This window comes from Ursus arctos, unplaced genomic scaffold (assembly GCF_023065955.2).
Source record: "Ursus arctos isolate Adak ecotype North America unplaced genomic scaffold, UrsArc2.0 scaffold_1, whole genome shotgun sequence".
NCBI classification, from domain to species: Eukaryota; Metazoa; Chordata; class Mammalia; order Carnivora; family Ursidae; genus Ursus; species Ursus arctos.
The window spans coordinates 98,351,048-98,360,783 of record NW_026622763.1 but is presented as its reverse complement, the minus strand read 5'-3'; positions in this window follow the sequence as shown (position 1 = coordinate 98,360,783).

Genomic DNA, 9,736 nt, shown 5'->3' with positions numbered 1-9,736 from the left:
TATTTTTCTCTCTCTCCATGAGAGTTGAACTCTGCCTGCTTATCTGCACTCTTGGGGCCGTTTTCCCGCTGCTCTTGGCCAGTGCCAGGCACTAACTCAGTAACGTCCACTGAGTCAATAGAAGGACGCTCTGTGGGCTCCCTCGCCCATGCGGGCACCTATCTTGTCCATGGTCTTACTGGCACTTGGATGCAGTCACGCCCGTGCCTGTTTACAAGACCTTGAAGTTCTTGGGGCAGGAACCGTGTGTTCGGCGCTGCGTTCCCAGGCCCTTTCACTGTATAAGGCATCGATTAATATTTGATGAATGAATTACTTCACCCTCTTTGCAGGGCTGGACACCAGGTGGTCACATCACCAACAATCCATTTACCGCCATTTACAAGGCCCGTGGTAATGGATATTGAATGTGTCTTTCGTGGGGCATGTGTGTCAGGCACAGGAGACCTGACACTTCCCTTCTTGTTAAAGTACACAGATCAGCCAGGTCATGAAGCTTCTGGCCAGAGATCTGTTTCACAGAAAACACACCCCAAAAGGAGCAAAGCCACACCACCCAAGGCACAGCTGTATCATCTAGAAATATTTTGAGTTGAAACACTCTTCCAAAAGGCACATCATATAAAGCAGCAGAGAAAGGAAAGCCCCATAACAACAGTATAACAAATTTCTTTCAAATTAAAATCAGTGGTTTGCATAAGGGATGTTCCAGTGGCCTCTGGGGTCTACCAAGCTTCTGGGAGGGAACCAAAGTGGAGGAGGGAAACTCAGAGAATAAAGTCATCTTAAAATCCATGCTATTATAAAATCATGATAATACTCTTTTAAAAACACATTAAAACGATCCCCCAATTCATCTCGAGTTTTACTTTTATTGTGGCTTTTATTGTTTGTTACAAAAATGTATAATTAGATACAAGCAAAACTGAGCTTCCAAAAAAAAAAAAAAAAACCAAGCCAAATAGGCAATAAAAAGAAAACCATTGGAATGAAGTACCTAAAATGTCTAAACTCTGTGGCTATTGCATAACACCCTTTATCCACGTGTCTGACTAGTTTTCAATGGGCTGGAAACTCAACCTCCAAAAAGAAGACTTTCTCCTTGTTGCCTCCCACCCAGTCCACACCAGCGGGCCATACTGCACCCAGCCACACCAGCCCCAGGGGCCAGTGCCTTTGTGCAATTCATTCACCAGCCTCTTGATCCCGGGATACAAAGTTTTGCCAGTAGGACCAAGACAAGAACAAAGTGACATGCCTAATTCCCTGGGACCCAACGTCTTCAAAATGGCTTTTAACTATTTTTCAAGGAGGATGTTAGTGAATATTCTTTTCCCTTTGAGTTATTCCGACACAGAACAGAATAAAAAATTAGAAACTCAGAGCCATTGAAGGCAACATAAAACAGGTGTCTGGGCAACGTTGCCAACCCACCAGGAGCCAGCAGGTAAGACCAAAATCTCATCAAACGCGTCGCCATGCGAGCCGTAGGATATGGGACTGAGTACTTTTACCCAGAAATAACCAGCTCGGTAATTGTTCATAAGACTGAAGGAATACGGCGTGGGCAGCTATGGTTACCACAGGCAGCTCTTTGAAACCTTTTGAAGAGGTCGGAAAAGAGCCCGGGTGTTGAAAGGCTGGTGAACTAGAATGGGTCAGGGGGGCGTGAGAGATGGAAGACATACACTGGCGAGCTGGAAGAGGGAACTGCAGAGACAACAGAAAGTGAAAACCCTAAGGGCAAGTGACCAGCATCACTCTTTGTCTTTTTCTTAACATGGGAACTGGTGCCTTGGAACAAGCATTGAGTGGGAATCTGGTTTTGTCCATATCACTGGTCAGCTGTCTCCCTATCAGTGATTAACCAATCCTCTCTAAGCAGCCACATCTTCCCTTGTAAACATTGGCTCAGACTCTCCCACGGGTCCTGAGAGCTCTTAAATTCTTCAGCTGAGTGCATGCTAATTCGGAAGTGTCCATTTTAACTAGACAGTCTTTCCCAGATACATACTTATTTAGGGGATTACTCATTTGCCTAAAGAGTGTAAAAGGAGTTATTTTTATTCAATCTGAATTGAAGATCTCATTCTTATTAATTTGATGTATACAGTTAACATGTGAATTTATTTCAATTAAATTTCTTTTCACGATGAGAGGTTAAGGAGGTAATGTTAGAATTGTAATTTAAATTAATAGAAGCATATAGACCCAAATTTTATTCTTAAAAGTTAGGCCAAAACTAAAAGAAATTAAGACTCTGAACATGTAAAAACTTGAAACTAGAGCCGTGATGGTAATAATGAAGATATAATAATAGTTAACAGCTATGGGGCACACTCATACATCAATCTAATTTAATTCAAACGACAATCCTAAAAGATCGATATCATGATGTACATTTTACAAATGGAGAAACATTCAAGGAAATTAAATAAGCTGCCAAAGGGGCAGGGCTTTCTGAGGAGTGGATCTGGATATAGAATCCAGATTTGAGCGATTCTACAGCCCACGCCCTAGTTACCTCGCTGCAAACACCAGCAGAGTCACGGAACAGTGGGTTGCTGGACAGACAAGGGCAAATGGCAGTGGGGATGACCAGATGTCTTTGTATATTTTAGCACTAACTAATGGTGGTGTTCATTCTTTCTGGATAAGAAGAACCGATTTATCAAGATCTATTTGAAGGACAAGTAAACTTTTTCTTGACTTGAGCAATGTCAGTGCTCTATCCCTTTAAAAGTAGCAGAGAAAAGTAAATATCAGGCTCTTTCTAAACTGGGGACAAGACCATGTTCCATCTGCACCTGGGCTGGTCCACCCCTTCCTCTCTCACTGCCACGTGGCACCTTCTCTTCCTCCTCCCACGGCAACTCAACCCACAACCAACATGGGGACAGTCGGATGCTTTCACTGCAGAAACATGCCACCTAGTTTCTTCATCCACGCTATCCTGGGGTCCTATGTGGACTCTTAGGGTGACCATCAACAAAGTCCCGGAACATAACCTGTTAGGACCAGGCTGCTCATACCTCATTACTTGAGCAAGTGGATAATATTTGGTAAGTGACTGTTGGCTAAACCCACTCAAGGAGGGAAGCAGTCACATCATCACTGGGAAATGAGTCATAGGGACCCAATTTTACCACCCTTGGGAAATGAGTCAAAGGAATTCAATTTAGGATAACATATGTATTTAGTTCACTTGTTTAATTGCTCAAAGAAAAAAACAACAGTGCCTCTAGGCACTGATTTGCTGCTATGGATTCAGATGAAGTCCTCCAGTCCATCAAGGGAGGTTAAGTATTTGCATAACTTATCCATACATATAGGGTTTTTGTTTTTTCAATTTGTAATTGAGATATACTTCACCTACCATAAAATTTAGCTTTTAAAGTACACAATTCAATGGTTTTTAGTATATTCATAAAATTCATTATGTAATGTCAGAACATTTTCATCACACCAAAAGAAACTCCACCCATTAGTGGTCATTTCCTATTCTCACTCCTCCCTCCTCCCTCCTCCCAGCCCTGGGAACCCCGTCTCTATGCATTTGCCTGTTCTGAACACTTCATCTAAATGAGTCATAAACAGGTGGCCTTTTGGGTCTGCCTTATTTCACTTAGCATAATGTTTCCGAGGTCCATCCACGTTGCAGCACAAATCAGTACTTCATCCCTTCCTATGGCTGAAAAATACTCCACTGTCTGGTTATACCCCATTTTATGTATCCGTTTATCAGTTGGTGGATATCTGGGCAGTACCTACTTTTTGGCTCTTAGGAATAATGCTGCTACGAACATTCATGTACAAGTTTTTATGTAGACATGTTTTGTGTCTCTTGGGTATGCACCTGGCAGTGGAATTGCTGGGTCATACGGTAACGACGCTGAACTTTTCTGAGGAACTGTTTAAACTGTTTTCCAAAGCTCCTGCATCATTTTAAACTCCCACCAGCAGCAGCAGAGGGCTCTGCTTTCTCCACATCCTCGCTAACCTTTGCGAGTGTTCATCTCTTATCAGAGCCAACCCAGGAAACGCGAAGGGGAATCTCATTGTGGGGTTGATCTGTAGATTCCTAACGACTGATGATGTTGAATATTTCTTCCATGCGCTTATTGGCCATTTGTTTATATTCACTGCAGAAATGTCTGCTCAGATCTTTTCATTTTTTAGCTGGGTTGTCTTTCTTATTGTTGAGTTTTAAGAGTTGCTCCACAGTTTAAAGTACAAAAAGGAATGTTGGACACATTATGTTAGACCCAGTTGGAAATACATGTTTAGAATTCATATACAAGCTTATTTTTGTTCTTTCAAGTTCAATAATTTTTTATAAGTTGATATTTAGGGAATTCAGTTCTAGCCATCGTTGTCATAAAAAGATAAGACATGCTAAAAGCTCTACCAACTCTTCAATAGTTAGTAACAAAGAAAGTGCCAAATATACTTAGGTTTTATTATAGGAAAATAAGCAATTTCTCAGTGGCCATGATATCCAGTCACCTGTTCAGCTCTTCACTTGTAAACTGGCCACATGACTTTTTCCAATGATAAGTAATTAGAAAAAATTCAGTTACATCAGCCTGAACTAAGGCAGGTTATATACATATATTGAACCACATGTCATTAAATATTGGGAAAATTAGATTTTAACTACCTAAATTGTATTCCATTTACATAGACATGCAATAATTTACTAAACATTCCAGTTTGCAGTACAAATATTTTAATAAATACCCTTATACATAAATGTGTACATATAGTGTTACCTTTTGAAAGATTTCCAGGAATAGGCTTACTGGGATTGATCTTTTCAAGAGTCTTGCTTCATGTTACCAAACCGCCTCCCAAGAGATTTTACTAAGTTTACACTCTGACATCACAATGTGAATGTTCATTTTGCTTGATCTTTACTGATGGGGAATTTTTAAATAGTCTTCAGTACTATCATAAGCAGAAGATGGTACCTCATTGTCTACATTGTACTTAAAACTGCTAGAGAAGCTATTTTCCCAGGGCTTATTTGCTGGTTCTAGTTCCTTTTTGGGGGGTGGGGAAGGATTCGCCTATTCACATCCTTAGTGTGTTTTTTAATTGCTTAGTAAAGGAACATTTTTCCTATTTGGAATATATTCATCCTCCAATATCCATTCCAGAGATTCATTTACGGAACAGCAGTTGAGCAAAGATGCTGAAAGTTAGTTCCTGGTTAGAGAACAGGAACAGCCTCAAGTTTCACTGGGGCGGTGGGCGGTGTCCCGCGGGCCTGGCTGTGTAAGTCACGTGGGACTCGCGCAGCCCAGCAGGCCCATTTCCAGAGCCCGCCTGCGCTGTGCGGACGCCGTGCCCTGCAAAGTCTAAATATGTACTATCTGGTCATTTTAAGGACAGGGTGCAGACCCCTTATGGTCTGACTAAAGAGACAGATATCCCCGTCACTAAAAACGACTTTATATACCACTAATGATGGGGAAGTGTACTTTTCAATTACTAAATCTGAAAGTTGATACAATATTTACATACATTGTATACCAAAAAAAAAAAAACTGTAATTGGGAAAGCTCTACGTCAAAATGTTGATACTGGTGATCTTGGGGTGAGGAGGCTATTCTTCAGAGGGGGAGGGGCTCTGAAAGTTTTCTCCAATGAACAGATTTTACTTTTTGTATAAATGCAAATAATAGATCTACAAAGGAACTGCTTTTAAATGTTCAAAGGTAAATGGTTCGGGTACAAGAAAAAAAATGTAAAATCATTTCTTCGGAATCCTAGAAACCACTGCCCCTCTTCAGCCAGTGTCCGGTGCCCGGGCCGCTCCTAGGCCAGCAGGAGCCGTGCCACGCATAGGATCGTCACCCTGTCACTGCTCTGAGCCAACCGCTCCAGCGTGGACTGGCATGGTCCAGCGGTCACTACCAAGAAACACCTCCGGGGTCCTTAGGTGCCTCTGTTCTGTCATCTGCTGAGGCTCCTTCCCTTTCCAGTGACTGGCTTCCGTGACCGGTGGCCGTGAAACCCGTGTCCTTCAAACTCCCCTCTCCCACAACACCCTCTGAAGAGAAAGGCTTACTTCTTTCACGCACACCTTCCTTTTACAGCATCAGCTGATGCTTTATGTTTTAGGAGGTCAACACTGGCACATGTCTCTACTGATTATTTTTTCAATAAAGAAAAATACCCTCTGCACTGACTCCTAATTCCTAGGAACATTTAAAACTGAGTATGTTTGAAAGGGAACTGGATTCAGATGTGCTTTTACATAATTTCTTTTGCTTTTTTTTAAATATTTTTTTATTATGTTAGCCACCATACAGCACATCCCTAGTTTTTGATGTAAAGTTCCATGATTCATTACTTGCATATAACACCCAGTGCACCATGCAATGCGTGCCCTCCTTAATACCCATCACCAGTCTATCCCTTTTGGTTTTTCTTAATCTACCTTTTTAAGATTCTCTAGGGCAATGGTAGCATAACCAATTTATACAGATTTAGAAAGCTAGATACAAAAATTATTTCTCTAACATAGACAGGACCAAAATCCGTGCATCTCGATTTCTTCAACGTGTGCAAATCACCTGAGATTTGTTAAAATGCAGATGCTTATTACTGGGGGATGAGATTCCACATGGCTAACAAGCTCCTAGGCCACGTCCAGGCTCTCGATCCACAGACCACACTGAGTAGCAAAGGACCATAATCGTCTTTAAGACTATAGGCTCAATACAGATATTGTAGAGAGGCCCACATTAATACTACTTTGCAAAGGAAAGTATTTGCAATAAATATTTCCACACACACACACACACACACACACACACACACACACACACACCATACTTTAATGCTCTAATGCCCTGGGGAAAAATTGGCCCAAGTGTTTTTTTGTGTTTTTTTTTTAAGATTGTATTTATTTATTTGCCAGCGAGAGAGGGAACACAGGCAGGGGGAGTGGGAGAGGAAGAAGCAGGCTCCCAGTGGAGGAGCCCGATGTGGGGGCTCGATGTGGGGGCTCTATCCCAGGACTCTAGGATCACGCCCTGAGCCCAAGGCAGATGCTTAAGGACTGAGCCATCCAGGCGCCCCAAGGCCCAAGTGTTTCTAACAGCTGCTTTTCCATCAGTATGGAGTGCCCACAACACAAACTCCTCCTCCTCCTGCTTCCCTCAGCTTCTGCTCTTCCTTAACTGCTGTCTTCAGTCCTATTCTTTCAAGGCTATCACTCCTTTGTTAAGTCTACATTAGGCAGGGTTGAGATCTTTCCTACTCTCAGCCCCCTTTTCCTGCCCTTGATTAGCACCTATGCATCCACCAGCCTTCCCCCCTCCCTAACCCCCAGCTCGAGATGGTCAGTTCCTTCAGGTGACTGTAAAGTGGTTCTGAGCACCTGCTTTTGAGTTAGAGCTGGGTTCAAAGCTCAGTTTTGCCACTCACTATACCTGGGCAAGTAAACCATCTCTAACGCTGTTTCGTCTGGTAAAATACAAGTCATTCCCACATATAAGGTTGTGAGGATGATAGAAAATAATGTTTAAAAATCATTTAGCAAAGTGGCACCAAAGTAACACATGTATACATGGGAGCTACTATGACAAGGACAGAAAGCCTTTAGTGTAATTTCTCTTACATGTATAATTCTCAAACATCGCTTAGAAAGTCAAAATTGTTATGTATTTTAAAGATATTATTTCTAAGTAGGAGAAACTCAAAATATTGGAAGTTTCTGAAATGGCCCAGGACTTTCAAGTTTCTCTATTCTGAAATTCCCAGTTTATTTAGGATGTTGGATATCTTGGCAATTCCTCACTTCTCTGAGAGAGCTACTCAAATATGCTTAGTAACTGAAAATAAGGCTTGAAAGGAGCTGTACTGTTCCAAAATCATAACCAATGTATTCTATAAATAGACAATATCCTTCTATGATAATTTCATTGAAGTGTAGTCTGAAATGTTACTTATAACCAGAAAATTTTTTTTTTAAATTCTTCTAGGATTACACAGAATTTTAGTTCTTTCGAAACCTTAAAAACCTTAAAAGTTACTGCAGAAGAGCATACAGCAGAGATGACACTTGAAGACAGAATGATGAAGAAACTTGCAGAACTGGTATAAACAGCAATCCAGATGCAAGGCCCATCAAATTCCGGGCACAAAATAAACACCTACATCCAGACATCATAGTGAAACTAACACATCCTGCAAAAGAGCCATTTCTGCACGTAGCAAATACAGGGAAGGGAGAAAAGATGAGCTCATGAGCCTGCATAATGGCCAGTTCAACTAGGGGATCTGAAGTAATCCTTTTCTTTTTTAACATTTTATTTATTAGACAGAGAAAGAGAGCGCGAGCGCACGAGGTTGGGGAGGGAGAAGCAGGCTCCCCGCTGAGCAGGGAGCTGAAGCAGGGTGTCATCCCAGGACCCTGAGATCATGACCTGAGCCGAAGGCAGACGCTTAACGGACTGAGCCACCCAGAAGTAATCCTTTTCTGATTAAAAAACAAAATTATGAAACTAGAAGGAATCTTAGCAGTTTTCTAGATTTGAAATCCCATTACAGATGAGGTTATTCATCCTAAATGACATCGTTAGCATTAGAAAGGTTCTCCTTTGTGCCTTGGTAATCCCCAAATATAGAATGTGATGAATAAAGATATAAATTTAGGTGACCTAATTAACATTTTTAAATTAACTTTTAAAACAATCCATAAATGAGAAAATGCAACTAGGAAATCATGGGAAAAATCAACTTCACTAGTAATCAAAGAAAGGATAATAAGATGCGCCATTATTTCATATCCCTTAAATTAGCAATCATTAAAAAGAACTCTCTCTGGCAACTGGATATTGAAGTAAAAATGGGCCACATGCCTTTTTGGTATTTGTAAAAATTAAATCAATCCCTTTAAACAGCAGTTTAGTTGAGAGGATAAAATCTTAATCCTTATAAGCCATTTTTGTGATTTTTATAATTTACTCCAAGACATAAAACAAATGAAAGGTTATACACAGCAAGGTTTTCAATTAACATTAAATTATGAAAAACGATGAATGACCAAGATATTCACTGTTCACTCAACAATTCTAAGAAAACCTGATGCCAAACCCTAAGTGTGTAAAGGTGTAGGTAAAATTTCTGATGCTGAAAAAATCAGAAGCAACCTCAATGTTCACACTACATAGGGATGCAAACCCCACATAATGAAACATCATTGGCAGAGAATGTAGATCTATGCTTGAAACTGAAAGGAACCCATGATATACTGAGGAGAAGGTTACAAAATAGCATAGCATGATCCCACTCTGGAAGAGGTCTTTATATTTACTTACACATGGAACAGAATCCAGAAGTACTTACATCTACGTGAGAGTATAGTTCTTTTAAAAAAAGTAATTTTCTGTATTTTCAGATTCTTTACAATAAGTGTATTATTTTTACAAGCAGAAAAAATAATAAATGTATTTCCAGTTTGGAAGAACATAGTTATGTGGGGAAAGTATCTTAAAAATTAACTGGCTATGATCATAATGCAAGATCTGCTATAGGCAAGAAGCAAATACGGAAGGGAAAAAAATCCAAAACTAAATCACGCAGGATAAGAAGACTGTTTTTTTTTCACTTCCATTAGTGTTTGTGAAATAGGCTGTTTTTCCAAAAAACTCACTCTTACTAAAATTGCTGGAACTAGAAGCTTCAAAGTATGAATATAGGAGAGGATGAATTTTAAAGTCAG